The sequence below is a fragment of the Triturus cristatus genome, chromosome 6, assembly GCF_964204655.1.
Source record: "Triturus cristatus chromosome 6, aTriCri1.1, whole genome shotgun sequence".
Lineage (NCBI taxonomy): Eukaryota > Metazoa > Chordata > Amphibia > Caudata > Salamandridae > Triturus > Triturus cristatus.
The window spans coordinates 653595923-653612231 of record NC_140589.1 but is presented as its reverse complement, the minus strand read 5'-3'; positions in this window follow the sequence as shown (position 1 = coordinate 653612231).

The following is a 16309-nucleotide window of genomic DNA, read 5'->3' as shown; positions in this document are numbered from 1 at the left end:
GGCCTTTTCCCCTCCTGTGCTAAGCCTTTTTTGGGCTATTTGGGGTAGTGCGCGCTTAGGCCCCTGTAACTTTTTGACCACATTAGGTATCCACGCCAAATTTGCGTCCTTTTCTTCCAACATCATGGGGATTCTAAAGGTACCCAGGGTTTGTGGATTCTCCTAGAGGGTTCCTAGAAATTAGTCAAAATACAGCAAAATTTTGTTTTTTTGTGAAAAATGGGGAAAAGTGGCTGCAAATGAAAGCGTCTGGGTTTTTCTCTGCAAATGATATCAAAAAAGGGTTTGTGGGGCTGAAATCACAATTTCTCCAGCTTTTAGGGAATGACAGTTTTTTGTCAGAAATCCAACATTTTTTACACAGTTTTGACATTTTTCTGGGACATACCCTATTTTTGCTATTTTTTGTGCTTTGAACCTCCTTCCAGATAATGGTAGAAATGGGTAGAAAAGCAATAATGGATCCTGGAAAGCTATACATTTTTGAAAAGTAGACACAATTCTGAATTCAGCAAGGGGTCATTTGTGTAGATCCATCAAGGTTTCTTTATAGAAACCTACAGGTAAATATAGGAAAAATTAAAAATTTGTTGAAAAAAGCAGCCTTTTGAGTCAACGTTTTCACCTGTAACTTCTTCGAATTATAACATCTCTTTGAAAGCAATGTACCGTTACATCTGGTGGACCTTCCTGGTTGTGGGGATATATAGGACTTGTAGGTTCACCAAGAGCCCAGCGAACCCAGAGTAAAAAACTGAGCAGCATTTTGTAATGTTTTTTTTTTTTGTTCCGGGTATATAGCAATTATTGTGGGAAAATGTATACATGGAAAAATCGGTATGAAAGACACCTATGTATTTCTGAAATGGGAACAAATTACAGAGTTTAGAAACAGTGCATATTTGCACATTTTCGAAATTGGGAATACTCATACTTGCATGACAATTATTGGTCATTTTTCAAAATGACTTTTTTTTTACACAATGTCTTTCATTTGGAAGGGAGAAATGCATCAACAATCAATAGGTAATAACAGTTGCTTTACAAATCTGAACTACCCTAAGTCTCCCGATAAAAATGGTACCTCACTTGTGTGGGTAGGCATAGTGCCCACGACAGGAAGTGGCTCAAAACCTAAGGTGAACGCACCACATTTTCACACTGAAAATTTACACTTTTTTTGCGAAGAGTCTAGCTGTAGTTTTTGAACCCTAGCCCTGCCGGCACCTAGGGAAACCTAGCAAACCTATACATTTTTGTAAACTAGACACCCAGGGGAATCCAGGATGGGGTGACTTGACTGCCTCCCACCATGGTCTGTTACCCAGAATCCCTTGCAAATGTAAAAAAATGACAAAAAAAACACATTTTCCCCACATTTCTGGGATGGAAAGTTCTGGAATCTGCGTGGATCCACAAATTTCCACCCACCCCGCGTTCCCCAAAGTCCTACGAGAAAAATGGTACCTCACTTGTGCGGGTCGGCCTAGTGCCCGCGACAGGAAATGGCGCAAAACGCAACGTGGTCACACCTCAATTTTGCAGTGAAAAATGACCCTTTTTTGGCAAAGTGACTAGCTGTAGTTTTTGAACCCTAGCCCTGCCGGCACGTAGGGAAACCTAGCAAACCTATACATTTTTGAAAACTAGACACCCACGGGAATCCAGGATGGGGTGACTTGACTGCCTCCCACCATGGTCTGTTACCCAGAATCCCTTGCAAACGTAAAAAAATGACAAAAAAAACACATTTTCCCCACATTTCTGGGATGGAAAGTTCTGGAATCTGCGTGGATCCACAAATTTCCACCCACCCCGCGTTCCCCAAAGTCCTACGAGAAGAATGGTACCTCACTTGTGCGGGTCGGCCTAGTGCCCGCGACAGGAAAATGCGCAAAACGCAACGTGGTCACACCTCAATTTTGCAGTGAAAAATGACCCTTTTTTGGCAAAGTGACTAGCTGTAGCTTTTGAACCCTAGCCCTGCCGACACCTAGGGAAACCTAGCAAACCTATACATTTTTGAAAACTAGACACCCAGGGGAATCCAGGATGGGGTGACTTGACTGCCTCCTACCATGGTCTGTTACCCAGAATCCCTTGCAAATGTAAAAAAATCACAAAAAAAACACATTTTCCCCACATTTCTGGGATGGAAAGCTCTGGAATCTGCGTGGATCCAAGAATTTCCACCCACCCCGCGTCCCCCAAAGTCCTACGAGAAAAATGGTACCTCACTTGTGCAGGTCGGCCTAGTGCCCGCGACAGGAAACAGTGCAAAACGCAACGTGGTCACACCTCAATTTTGCAGTGAAAAATGACCCCTTTTTGGCAAAGTGACTAGCTGTAGTTTTTGAACCCTAGCCCTGCCGGCACCTAGGGAAACCTAGCAAACCTATACATTTCTGAAAACTAGACACCCAGGGAAATCCAGGATGGGGTGACTTGACTGCCTCCCACCATGGTCTGTTACCCAGAATCCCTTGCAAACGTAAAAAAATCAGAAAAAAAACACATTTTCCCCACATTTCTGGGATGGAAAGTTCTGGAATCTGCGTGGATCCACAAATTTCCACCCACCCCGCGTTCCCCAAAGTCCTACGAGAAAAATGGTACCTCACTTGTGCGGGTCGGCCTAGTGCCCGCGACAGGAAACGGCGCAAAACGCAACGCCGTCACACCTCAATTTTGCAGTGAAAAATGACCCTTTTTGGCAAAGTGACTAGCTGTAGTTTTTTAACCCTAGCCCTGCCGGCACCTAGGGAAAACTAGCAAACCTATACATTTTTGAAAACTAGACACCCAGGGGAATCCAGGATGGGGTGACTTGACTGCCCCCCACCATGGTCTGTTACCCAAAATCCCTTGCAAACGTAAAAAAATGACAAAAAAAACACATTTTCCCCACATTGCTGGGATGGAAAGTTCTGGAATCTGCGTGGATCCACAAATTTCCACCCACCCCGCGTTCCCCAACGTCCTACGAGAAAAATGGTAGCTCACTTGTGCGGGTCGGCTTAGTGCCCGCGACAGGAAACGGCGCAAAACGCAACGTGGTCACACCTCAATTTTGCAGTGAAAAATGACCCTTTTTTGGCAAAGTGACTAGCTGTAGTTTTTGAACCCTAGCCCTGCCGGCACCTAGGGAAACCTAGCAAACCTATACATTTTTGAAAACTAGACACCCAGGGGAATCCAGGATGGGGTGACTTGACTGCCTCCCACCATGGTCTGTTACCCAGAATCCCTTGCAAACGTAAAACAATGACAAAAAAACAAATTTTCCCCACATTTCTGGGATGGAAAGTTCTGGAATCTGCGTGGATCCACAAATTTCCACCCACCCCACGTTCCCCAAAGTCCTACGAGAAAAATGGTACCTCACTTGTGCGGGTCGGCCTAGTGCCCGCGACAGGAAACGGCGCAAAACGCAACGTGGTCACACCTCAATTTTGCAGTGAAAAATGACCCTTTTTTGGCAAAGTGACTAGCTGTAGTTTTTGAACCCTAGCCCTGCCGGCACCTAAGGATACCTAGCAAACCTATACATTTTTGAAAACTAGACACCCAGGGGAATCCAGGATGGGGTGACTTGACTGCCTCCCACCATGGTCTGTTACCCAGAATCCCTTGCAAACGTAAAAAAATGACAAAAAAAACACATTTTCCCCACATTTCTGGGATGGAAAGTTCTGGAATCTGCGTGGATCCACAAATTTCCACCCACCCCGCGTTCCCCAAAGTCCTACGAGAAAAATGGTACCTCACTTGTGCGGGTCGGCCTAGTGCCCGCAACAGGAAACGGCGCAAAACGCAACGTGGTCACACCTCAATTTTGCAGTGAAAAATGACCTTTTTTGGCAAAGTGACTAGCTGCTGTTTTTGAACCCTAGCCCTGCCGGCACCTAGGGAAACCTAGCAAACCTATACATTTTTGAAAACTAGACACCCAGGGGAATCCAGGATGGGGTGACTTGACTGCCTCCCACAATGGTCTGTTACCCAGAATCCCTTGCAAACGTAAAAAAATGACAAAAAAACACATTTTCCCCACATTTCTGGGATGGAAAGTTCTGGAATCTGCGTGGATCCACAAATTTCCACCCACCCCGCGTTCCCCAAAGTCCTACGAGAAAAATGGTTCCTCAATTGTGCGGGTCGGCCTAGTGCCCGCGACAGGAAACGGCGCAAAACGCAACGTGGTCACACCTCAATTTTGCAGTGAAAAATGACCCTTTTTTGGCAAAGTGACTAGCTGTAGTTTTTGAACCCTAGCCCTGCCGGCACCTAGGGAAACCTAGCAAACCTATACATTTTTGAAAACTAGACACCCAGGGGAATCCAGGATGGGGTGACTTGACTGCCTCCCACCATGGTCTGTTACCCAGAATCCCTTGCAAACATAAAAAAATGACAAAAAAACACATTTTCCCCACATTTCTGGGATGGAAAGTTCTGGAATCTGCATGGATCCACAAATTTCCACCCACCCCGTGTTCCCCAAAGTCCTACGAGAAAAATGGTACCTCATTTGTGCGGGTCGGCCTAGTGCCCGCGACAGGAAACGGCGAAAAACGCAACGTGGTCACACCTCAATTTTGCAGTGAAAAATGACCCTTTTTTGGCAAAGTGACTAGCTGTAGTTTTTGAACCCTAGCCCTGCCGGCACCTAGGGAAACCTAGCAAACCTACACATTTTTGAAAACTAGACACCCAGGGGAATCCAGGATGGGGTGACTTGACTGCCTCCCACCATGGTCTGTTACCCAGAATCCCTTGCAAACGTAAAAAAATGACAAAAAAAACACATTTTCCCCACATTTCTGGGATGGAAAGTTCTGGAATCTGCGTGGATCCACAAATTTACACCCACCCCGCGTTCCCCAAAGTCCTACAAGAAAAATGGTCCCTCACTTGTGCGGGTCGGCCTAGTGCCCGCGACAGGAAACGGCGCAAAACACAACGTGGTCACACCTCAATTTTGCAGTGAAAAATGACCCTTTTTTGGCAAAGTGACTAGCTGTAGTTTTTGAACCCTAGCCCTGCCGGCACCTAGGGAAACCTAGCAAACCTATATATTTTTGAAAACTAGACACCCAGGGGAATCCAGGATGGGGTGACTTGACTGCCTCCCACCATGGTCTGTTACCCACAATCCCTTGCAAACGTAACAAAATGACAAAAAAAACACATTTTCCCCATAATTCTGGGATGGAAAGTTCTGGAATCTGCGTGGATCCACAAATTTACACCCACCCCACGTTCCCCAAAGTCCTACGAGAAAAATGGTACCTCACTTGTGCGGGTCGGCCTAGTGCCCGTGACAGGAAACGGCGCAAAACGCAACGTGGTCACACCTCAATTTTGCATTGAAAAATGACCCTTTTTTGGCAAAGTGACTAGCTGTAGTTTTTGAACCCTAGCCATGCCGGCACCTAGGGAAACCTACCAAACCCACACATTTCTGAAAATTAGACACCCGGCGGCTTCCAGGGAGGTATGGCTTGCGTGGATCCCCCAACGTTTCCTTACCCAGAATCCCCTGCAAACCTCAATTTTTGCTGAAAAAATCACTTTTTTCACACATTTTGGGGTGGGAAAGTTCTAGAATCTGCGTGGATCCACAAATTTACAACCACCCCGCGTTCCCCAAAGTCCTACGAGAAAAATGGTACCTCACTTGTGTGGGGCGGCCTAGTGCCCGCGACAGGAAACGGCGCAAAACGCAACGTGGTCACACCTCAATTTTGCAGTGAAAAATGACCCTTTTTTGGCAAAGTGACTAGCTGTAGTTTTTGAACCCTAGCCCTGCCGGCACCTAGGGAAACCTAGCAAACCTATACATTTTTGAAAACTAGACACCCAGGGGAATCCAGGATGGGGTGACTTGACTGCCTCCCACCATGGTCTGTTACCCAGAATCCCTTGCAAACGTAAAAAAATGAGAAAAAAACACATTTTCTCCACATTTCTGGGATGGAAAGTTCTGGAATCTGCGTGGATCCACAAATTTCCACCCAGCCCGCGTTCCCCAAAGTCCTATGAGAAAAATTGTACCTCACTTGTGCGGGTCGGCCTAGTGCCCGCGACAGGAAACGGCGCAAAACGCAACGTGGTCACACCTCAATTTTGCAGTGAAAAATGACCCTTTTTTGGCAAAGTGACTAGCTGTAGTTTTTGAACCCTAGCCCTGCCGGCACCTAGGGAAACCTAGCAAACCTATACATTTTTGAAAACTAGACACCCAGGGGAATCCAGGATGGGGTGACTTGACTGCCTCTCACCATGGTCTGTTACCCAGAATCCCTTGCAAACGTAAAAAAATGACAAAAAAAACACATTTTCCCCCCATTTCTGGGATGGAAAGTTCTGGAATCTGCAGGGATCCACAAATTTACACCCACCCCGCGTTCCCCAAAGTCCTACGAGAACAATGGTACCTCACTTTTGCGGGTCGGCCTAGTGCCCGCGACAGGAAACGGCGCAAAACACAACGTGGTCACACCTCAATTTTGCAGTGAAAAATGACCCTTTTTTGGCAAAGTGACTAGCTGTAGTTTTTTAACCTTAGCCCTGCCGGCACCTAGGGAAACCTAGCAAACCTATACATTTTTGAAAACTAGACACCCAGGGGAATCCAGGATGGGGTGACTTGACTGCCTCCCACCATGGTCTGTTACCCAGAATCCCTTGCAAACGTAAAAAAATGACAAAAAAAACACATTTTCCCCACATTTCTGGGATGGAAAGTTCTGGAATCTGCGTGGATCCACAAATTTACACCCACCCCGCGTTCCCCAAAGTCCTACGAGAAAAATGGTACCTCACTTGTGCGGGTCGGCCTAGTGCCCGTGACAGGAAACGGCGCAAAACACAACGTGGTCACACCTCAATTTTGCATTGAAAAATGATCCCTTTTTGGCAAAGTGACTAGCTGTAGTTTTTGAACCCTAGCCATGCCGGCACCTAGGGAAACCTACCAAACCCACACATTTCTGAAAATTAGACACCCGGCGGCTTCCAGGGAGGTATGGCTTGCGTGGATCCCCCAACGTTTCCTCACCCAGAATCCCCTGCAAACCTCAATTTTTGCTGAAAAAATCACTTTTTTCACACATTTTGGGGTGGGAAAGTTGTGGCATCACCGGGCTCACACAAATTTACCACCACCCAGCGTTCCCCCAGGTCTCCCGGTAAAAATGGTGCCTCACTTGTGTGGGAGGCCCAAGTACCCGCGGCAGGCAAGGGCCCAAAACGTAGTGAGGCGACATCAAAATGGCCTATCGCAAAACCACCTGCTTTTGCAAGGGGGGTCACTTTGGTTTTTGACCCGGTGCTCGGCGGCCATCTAGGGAAACCTACCAAACCCATGCATTTCTGAAAACTAGACACCCGGCGGCTTCCAGGGAGGTATGGCTTGCGTGGATCCCCCAACGTTTCCTTACCCAGAATCCCCTGCAAACCTCAATTTTTATTGAAAAAATCACTTTTTTCACACATTTTGGGGTGGGAAAGTTGTGGCATCACCGGGCTCACACAAATTTACCACCACCCAGCGTTCCCCCAGGTCTCCCGGTAAAAATGGTGCCTCACTTGTGTGGGAGGCCCAAGTACCCGCGGCAGGCAAGGGCCCAAAACGTAGTGAGGCGACATCAAAATGGCCTATCGCGAAACCACCTGGTTTTGCAAGGGGGGTCACTTTGGTTTTTGACCCGGTGCTCGGCGGCCATCTAGGGAAACCTACCAAACCCACGCATTTCTGAAAACTAGACACCCGGCGGCTTCCAGGGAGGTATGGCTTGCGTGGATCCCCCAACGTTTCCTTACCCAGAATCCCCTGCAAACCTCAATTGTTGCTGAAAAAAATCACTTTTTTCACACATTTTGGGGTGGGAAAGTTGTGGCATCACCGGGCTCACACAAATTTACCACCACCCAGCGTTCCCCCAGGTCTCCCGGTAAAAATGGTGCCTCACTTGTGTGGGAGGCCCAAGTACCCGCGGCAGGCAAGGGCCCAAAACGTAGTGAGGCGACATCAAAATGGCCTATCGCAAAACCACCTGGTTTTGCAAGGGGGGTCACTTTGGTTTTTGACCCGGTGCTTGGCGGCCATCTAGGGAAACCTAAAAAACCCATGCATTTCTGAAAACTAGACTCCTGGCGGCTTCCAGGGAGGTATGGCTTGCGTGGATCCCCCAACGTTTCCTTACCCAGAATCCCCTGCAAACCTCAATTTTTGCTGAAAAAATCACTTTTTTCACACATTTTGGGGTGGGAAAGTTGTGGCATCACCGGGCTCACACAAATTTACCACCACCCAGCGTTCCCCCAGGTCTCCCGGTAAAAATGGTGCCTCACTTGTGTGGGAGGCCCAAGTACCCGCGGCAGGCAAGGGCCCAAAACGTAGTGAGGCGACATCAAAATGGCCTATCGCAAAACCACCTGGTTTTGCAAGGGGGGTCACTTAGGTTTTTGACCCGGTGCTCGGCGGCCATCTAGGGAAACCTACCAAACCCACGCATTTCTGAAAACTAGACACCCGGCGGCTTCCAGGGAGGTATGGCTTGCGTGGATCCCCCAACGTTTCCTTACCCAGAATCCCCTGCAAACCTCAATTTTTGCTGAAAAAAATCACTTTTTTCACACATTTTGGGGTGGAAAAGTTGTGGTATCACCGGGCTCACACAAATTTACCACCACCCAGCGTTCCCCCAGGTCTCCCGGTAAAAATGGTGCCTCACTTGTGTGGGAGGCCCAAGTACCCGCGGCAGGCAAGGGCCCAAAACGTAGTGAGGCGACATCAAAATGGCCTATCGCAAAACCACCTAGTTTTGCAAGGGGGGTCACTTTGGTTTTTGACCTGGTGCTCGGCGGCCATCTAGGGAAACCTAACAAACCCACACATTTCTGAAAACTAGACACCCGGCGGCTTCCAGGGAGGTATGGCTTGCGTGGATCTCCCAGAATCCCCTGCAAACCTCAATTTTTGCTGAAAAAATCACTTTTTTCACACATTTTGGGGTGGGAAAGTTGTGGCATCACCGGGCTCACACAAATTTACCACCACCCAGCGTTCCCCCAGGTCTCCCGGTAAAAATGGTGCCTCACTTGTGTGGGAGGCCCAAGTACCCGCGGCAGGCAAGGGCCCAAAACGTAGTGAGGCGACATCAAAATGGCCTATCGCAAAACCACCTGGTTTTGCAAGGGGGGTCACTTTGGTTGTTGACCCGGTGCTCGGCGGCCATCTAGGGAAAACTACCAAACCCATGTATTTCTGAAAACTAGACACCCGGCGGCTTCCAGGGAGGTATGGCTTGCGTGGATCCCCCAACGTTTCCTTACCCAGAATCCCCTGGTCTCCCGGTAAAAATGGTGCCTCACTTGTGTGGGAGGCCCAAGTACCCGCGGCAGGCAAGGGCCAAAAACGTAGTATGGCGACATCAACATTGCCTATCCCAAATGTCGCCTCACTAGGTTTTGGGCCCTTGCCTGCCGCGGGTACTTGGGCCTCCCACACAAGTGAGGCACGATTTTTACCGGGAGACCTGGGGGAACGCTGGGTGGTGGTAAATTTGTGTGAGCCCGGTGATGCCACAACTTTCCCACCCCAAAATGTGTGAAAAAGGTGATTTTTTCAGTAAAAATTGAGGTTTGCAGGGGATTCTGGGTAAGGAAACGTTGGGGGATCCACGGAAGCCATACCTCCCTGGAAGCCGCCGGGTGTCTAGTTTTCAGAAATGCATGGGTTTGGTAGGTTTCCCTAGATGGCCGCCGAGCACCGGGTCAAAAACCAAAGTGACCCCCCTTGCAAAACCAGGTGGTTTTGCGATAGGCCATTTTGATGTCGCCTCACTACGTTTTGGGCCCTTGCCTGCCGCGGGTACTTGGGCCTCCCACACAAGTGAGGCACCATTTTTACCGGGAGACCTGGGGGAACGCTGGGTGGTGGTAAATTTGTGTGAGCCCGGTGATGCCACAACTTTCCCACCCCAAAATGTGTGAAAAAAGTGATTTTTTCATCAAAAATTGAGGTTTGCAGGGGATTCTGGGTAAGGAAACGTTGGGGGATCCACGCAAGCCATACCTCCCTGGAAGCCGCCGGGTGTCTAGTTTTCAGAAATGCGTGGGTTTGGTAGGTTTCCCTAGATGGCCGCCGAGCACCGAGTAAAAACCAAAGTGACCCCCCTTGCAAAACCAGGTGGTTTTGCGATAGGCCTTTTTGATGTCGCCTCACTACGTTTTGGGCCCTTGCCTGCCGCGGGTACTTGGGCCTCCCACACAAGTGAGGCACCATTTTTACCGGGAGACCTGGGGGAACGCTGGGTGGTGGTAAATTTGTGTGAGCCCGGTGATGCCACAACTTTCCCACCCCAAAATGTGTGAAAAAGGTGATTTTTTCAGCAAAAATTGAGGTTTGCAGGGGATTCTGGGTAAGGAAACGTTGGGGGATCCACGGAAGCCATACCTCCCTGGAAGCCGCCGGGTGTCTAGTTTTCAGAAATGCATGGGTTTGGTAGGTTTCCCTAGATGGCCGCCGAGCACCGGGTCAAAAACCAAAGTGACCCCCCTTGCAAAACCAGGTGGTTTTGCGATAGGCCATTTTGATGTCGCCTCACTACGTTTTGGGCCCTTGCCTGCCGCGGGTACTTGGGCCTCCCACACAAGTGAGGCACCATTTTTACCGGGAGACCTGGGGGAACGCTGGGTGGTGGTAAATTTGTGTGAGCCCGGTGATGCCACAACTTTCCCACCCCAAAATGTGTGAAAAAAGTGATTTTTTCAGCAAAAATTGAGGTTTGCAGGGGATTCTGGGTAAGGAAACGTTGGGGGATCCACGCAAGCCAGACCTCTCTGGAAGCCGCCGGGTGTCTAGTTTTCAGAAATGTGTGGGTTTGGTAGGTTTCCCTAGATGGCCGCCGAGCACCGGGCCAAAAACCAAAGTGACCCCCCTTGCAAAACCAGATTAACTATTGTTACTACAGCGTGAGAATTTTGGAATAATATTGCAAAGAAAATGTGGCAGACATTTTGAGGTTTACAGGACATTGGGGATAAAAAATCTTTTTCAATTCAAAAGAGAGACATCACCATGAACTCCCATGGGTTTTCGACAATATCTACAGTTGGTGGGTTATTCTTGCATGGAAAGTGTACCTTGGCAGAGAAACTAAAGACAAAGATTCCTGCACAACCATCTATTCCTCAAACACACACACATACTGGTTGGATTTGGCACGAGGGCGAGTCATGGTTCAGTGTATTAAATTTTATTAACAAGAGATTTCACAAAAATGAAATGCACTTTCAATAATTAAATTCACAAAAAACCAAACCAATGACTCGCAGCTCGTGAGCTGTAAAGCCACGTCAAGGCACCAACCACTTTACAGGCCATTCACACACCTTTCATACGTGATACAAACAAGACCATTCGCACCACCAGGCACAACAGCAACACATTTCCTAATTCACCAAAAAAGGACAAGGTACACCCTGCTTCAGAAAGACAAATATTACTGCACAGCCATCTAATCCGCAAGCACACACACATACTGGTTGGATTTGGCACGAGGGTGAGTGATGGTTCAGTAGATACAATTGTATTAGCAAGTGATTTCACAGAAATGAAATGCACTGGCAATAATTGAAAGGGCGAGAAACTGAACCATTGACTCACAGCTCGTGAGCTGTAAAGCCACGACAAGGCACCAACCTCTTTACAGGAAATTCATACACCTTTCATACGTGTGAGACATAAAAAACCATTCACACCGCCAGCCGCGGGCCCATCACATAACAAAACTCACACCAGCACACAGCGCCATTCAAGGGCCCATCACTTTCACACGCCCACAATCCAGACACAGCAACTACACAGGCTGATGGATTGCGTGGAGTGGCACTCAGCTAGCAGTGTGTGTTATGACCAGCAGAAAGTCACTACTCACACACAGCCAGCCGAGCACCAGTCCACACACACCGCTAGCCAAACGCCAGTCCACGCACACCGCTAGCCAAGCGCCAGTCCAGGCACACCGCCAGCCAATCGCCAGTCCAGGCACACCGCCAGCCAATCGCCAGTCCAGGTACACCGGCAGCCAATCGCCAATCCACCTACACCGCCAGCCAAGCTCCAGTCCACGGACACCACCAGCCAAGCACCAGTCCGCATACACCACCAGTCCACGCACACCGCCAGCCAAGTACCAGTCCACGCACACCGCCAGCCAAGCACCATTCCACGCACACCGCCAGCCAAGCTCCAGTCCACCCACACCACCAGCCAAGCTCCAGTCCACGGACACCACCAGCCAAACACCAGTCCGCACATACCACCAGTCCACGCACACCGCCAGCCAAGTACCAGTCCACACACACCGCCAGCCAAGCACCATTCCACGCACACCGCCAGCCAAGCTCCAGTCCACGCACACCACCAGCCACGCACCAGTCCACGCACACCGCCAGTCCATGCACACCGCCAGTCCACGCACACCGCCAGCCAAGCACCATTCCACGCACACCACCAACCAAGTGCCAGTCCACACACACCAACAGCCAAGCGCAAGCCTACACACACCGCCATCACATTTAGGATTTTTTTAGAAAAAAATAAAAACACAAACAAATTGCAAATAGATACAAATCTTCTAACAGAAAATCAGCAACTAAATACATTGCACTAACACCAACCTTGAAACAGAATCAAATTTTCCAAAGAATACAGACCAGGCAGTTCACTTTATCACTCATGAATGCTCCCAAAAATTCTTTCGCGTGTGGTACGCTCTGAAACAAGCAGGGAGACACAGTGCAGGATGAGAGGGACAGTCGGGACAGTAGATATGACTCTCCTTCCGCGAACCTCTTCGCCAACAGACTCTACATCTCCTACAGGGAAAATCTTTTGCGGGTGTGGGAGGAATGTGATCTGGAAAGTGGCGTTCTTTCAATCTAGCAACATCCTCCACCACTCCAACTCTAGGAACACTTGCCTGTTCCACTACAACAAGGCTGCCTATTACAGACTCCTGAAACTTAGCAAAAGTCATCTTTGACTCAGGGCAAGAATCCTGGAACACAACAAAACCATTAAACATTGCCAAGTGGAAAAGATGGATAGCCAACTTCTTGTACCAAATGTAAGCCTTACGAAGAGCAGTGTAAGGTTCCAACCTCTGATCTACTCTGTCAACACCACCCATGTGTCTATTATAGTCTAAAATGCACACAGGTTTGCGCGCTTCAGCGACCTGACCCCAAACAGTCACAGGTGCAGTGCTTTCATCATGGATGGTAGTCAGCATGTAGACATCTCTCCTGTCTGTAAACTTCACAGCAAGAAGCTCCTGGCAACGCAACGCACTGCACTGTCCCCGCACAAGCTTTTGACAAACAAGTTCTTCCAGGAAACCTTTACGGTTAGAGCGGATTGTGCCACAAGCAACAGTGTCCACTTTGGCCAATTCCCTGAACAACCGCACACCAGTGTAGAAGTTATCTACATATAAATGGTGGCCTTTGTTAAAAAATCCTCTACCAAGTTCCCAAACAATTTTCTCAGTCACTCCAAAAGTGGACGGACACCCAGGGAGGTTAAACCTAGATTCCTTACCGGTGTACACCCTGAAATTAGAGACATATCCAGTCCTACTGTCACACAGCATATACAGCTTTATTCCATAGCGTGCCCTCTTACTAGGAATGTATTGCCTAAAAACCAAGCGGCCCTTGAACAACACCAAAGACTCATCCACTGCAATTTCTCTACCAGGGGCATAAACCTCAGAAAATCGATCAACAAAGTGATCAAGGACAGGCCTAATCTTAAAAAGACGGTCACAGTCAGGGTGATCTCGTGGCAAAGCTAAACCATTATCAACAAAGTGCATCATCCGAAGCAGAAGCAAATACCTGTCACGACTCATGACTGCCGGAAAAATAGACGTTGCCATCAAGGGACTGCTAGACCAATATGAAGACATTGATGGCTTCCTTAGCAAGCCCATCAAAAAAGTTAAACCCAAGAACTTCTTCAACTCTTCAACATTTGTGGGAGTCCACCGGGTAGCTCTAGAGTGTGGCTTAAGACTGGCACTGTTGTCCCTCAAAAACTGTTCGGCATACAAATTAGTCTGCTCAACAATCTCTGCCAAAAACACATCGTCCATAAACAACTGAAAAAATTTTACCGGCAAAAAGTTTTCAGTATTCACTCTAGACCCTGGAACACCAGTAAACTCTGGCAATGCCGGCTGCACCATTCCAGGGGCAACCCAGAGGTCATCACTTTCAACGGGAAGCCTTGCAGCCCCAGCCTGCAGCCCAAATGCCTCTTGCCGCACTACACCAACGGGAAGCCTTGCAGCCGCAGGCTGCAGCCCAGAAGCCTCTTGCCGCACTACACCAACGGGAAGCCTTGCAGTCCCAGGCTGCAGCCCAGATGCCTCTTGCTGCACTATCGGCACATCAGTCTCCTCCTCTAACACAGGCACTTCATCCGCACTAAGAGTATCTTCATCATCCGATGACTCCATACGGAGAGACAACTCACTGCCAGAATCGTCCCCTGCCTCCTCTCCCTCAGATGCAGAGTCAGTCTCTGAACCATGGTCAGAGGAAGACTCAAACAGCAAACCAACAACCTGCTGAGCAGCAATACTGCGGCTAGCCATTATACTTACTAAGATAGAAGACTGCACAAACAAGTCAACAACAACCAACAATGTGCAAACCAAGTAAGTAAAGAAATGTGTACCTTTATCACAAAGATCAATGTACTCAAAAACTATACAATCAAATTACAAGAGACAGCTGCACTCACCAGAAAACAACTCTGCAGTGACACAGCAAAAACCAACGATATCAAACTAGAAAGAAGAAAAAAAAACAAATTACTCACAAGACAACAAAATACACATCGAGCACCAATGCAAAAAGTTTTTGACACTCAAAAAACACACATACTGCTATTATTACACCATTTGCAAAAAAAATTATTGCAGAGAAATCAAACACATTTACATTGTACAAAAAAGAGTCTCTTACCAAACTACACAAACAGCAGAACCACCAGTAACAACATGGCAAACTGAAAAGAGCAAAAGCCTTCACCTAGAACAAAAAAGTAAAAAAAAAACATTACTATTGCAATTCACAAAAAATATAACAATAAACATTACAACATGCTATGTAACTACCCAAATGGTCAATCGGGTTATGTGCCAGGTGGGGCAGAAAACAGCAGGAAAAAAAAGGCTACTCTGTCCCGGGGCGGGTGGGCCAAATACATATTATAAAAATTGCCCCCTGGAAGCGACACTTGCAAAAGGGGTCACTTCCATTTGTATTTACACTAATTCCCTGGTGTCTAGTGGGCATTTCTGCCCCCCCCCGGGGCCAGAAACGGACCGAAAGTCGACCGATCTGCCACCAGGGGGGGCAGAAAAGTCTTCCAGAAAATTATGCCCCCAAGGAAGCGACCCTTGCCCAAGGGGTCGCTTCCCAAATCAATAAAACTACATCCCTGGTGTCTAGTGGGCTTTTCTGCCCCCCCCCCTGGGGGCAGAAACAGACCGAAAGTGGACCGATCTGCCCCCAGGGGGGGCAGAAAAGTCTGTGCAAAAATTATTCCCCAAGGGAAGCGACCCTTGCCCAAGGGGTCGCTTCCCATATCAATATAACGACATCCCTGGTGTCTAGTGGGCTTTTCTGCCCCCCCTGGGGGCAGAAACGGACCGAAAGTGGACCGATCTGCCCCCGGCGGGGGGGGGGGGGCAGAAAAGTCTGTGCAAAAATTATCCCCCAGGGAAGCGACCCTTGCCCAAGGGGTCGCTTCCCATATCAATATCAAGACATCCCTGGTGTCTAGTGGGCTTTTCTGCCCCCCCTGAAACGGACCGAAAGTGGACCGATCTGCCCCCAGGGGGGGCAGAAAAGTCTGTGCACAAAATATCCCCCAGGGAAGCGACCCTTGCCCAAGGGGTCGCTTCCCATATCACAATAAATAAATCCCTGGTGGCTAGTGGGCTTTTCTGCCCCCCCTGGGGGCAGAAACGGACCGAAAGTGGACCGATCTGCCCCCACGGGGGGCAGAAAAGTCTGTGCAAAAAATATCCCCCAGGGAAGCGACCCTTGCCCAAGGGGTCGCTTCCCATATCACAATAAATAAATCCCTGGTGGCTAGTGGGCTTTTCTGCCCCCCCTGGGGGCAGAAACGGACCGAAAGTGGACCGATCTGCCCCCAGGGGGGGCAGAAAAGTCTGTTCCAAAAATATCCCCCAGGGAAGCGACCCTTGCCCAAGGGGTC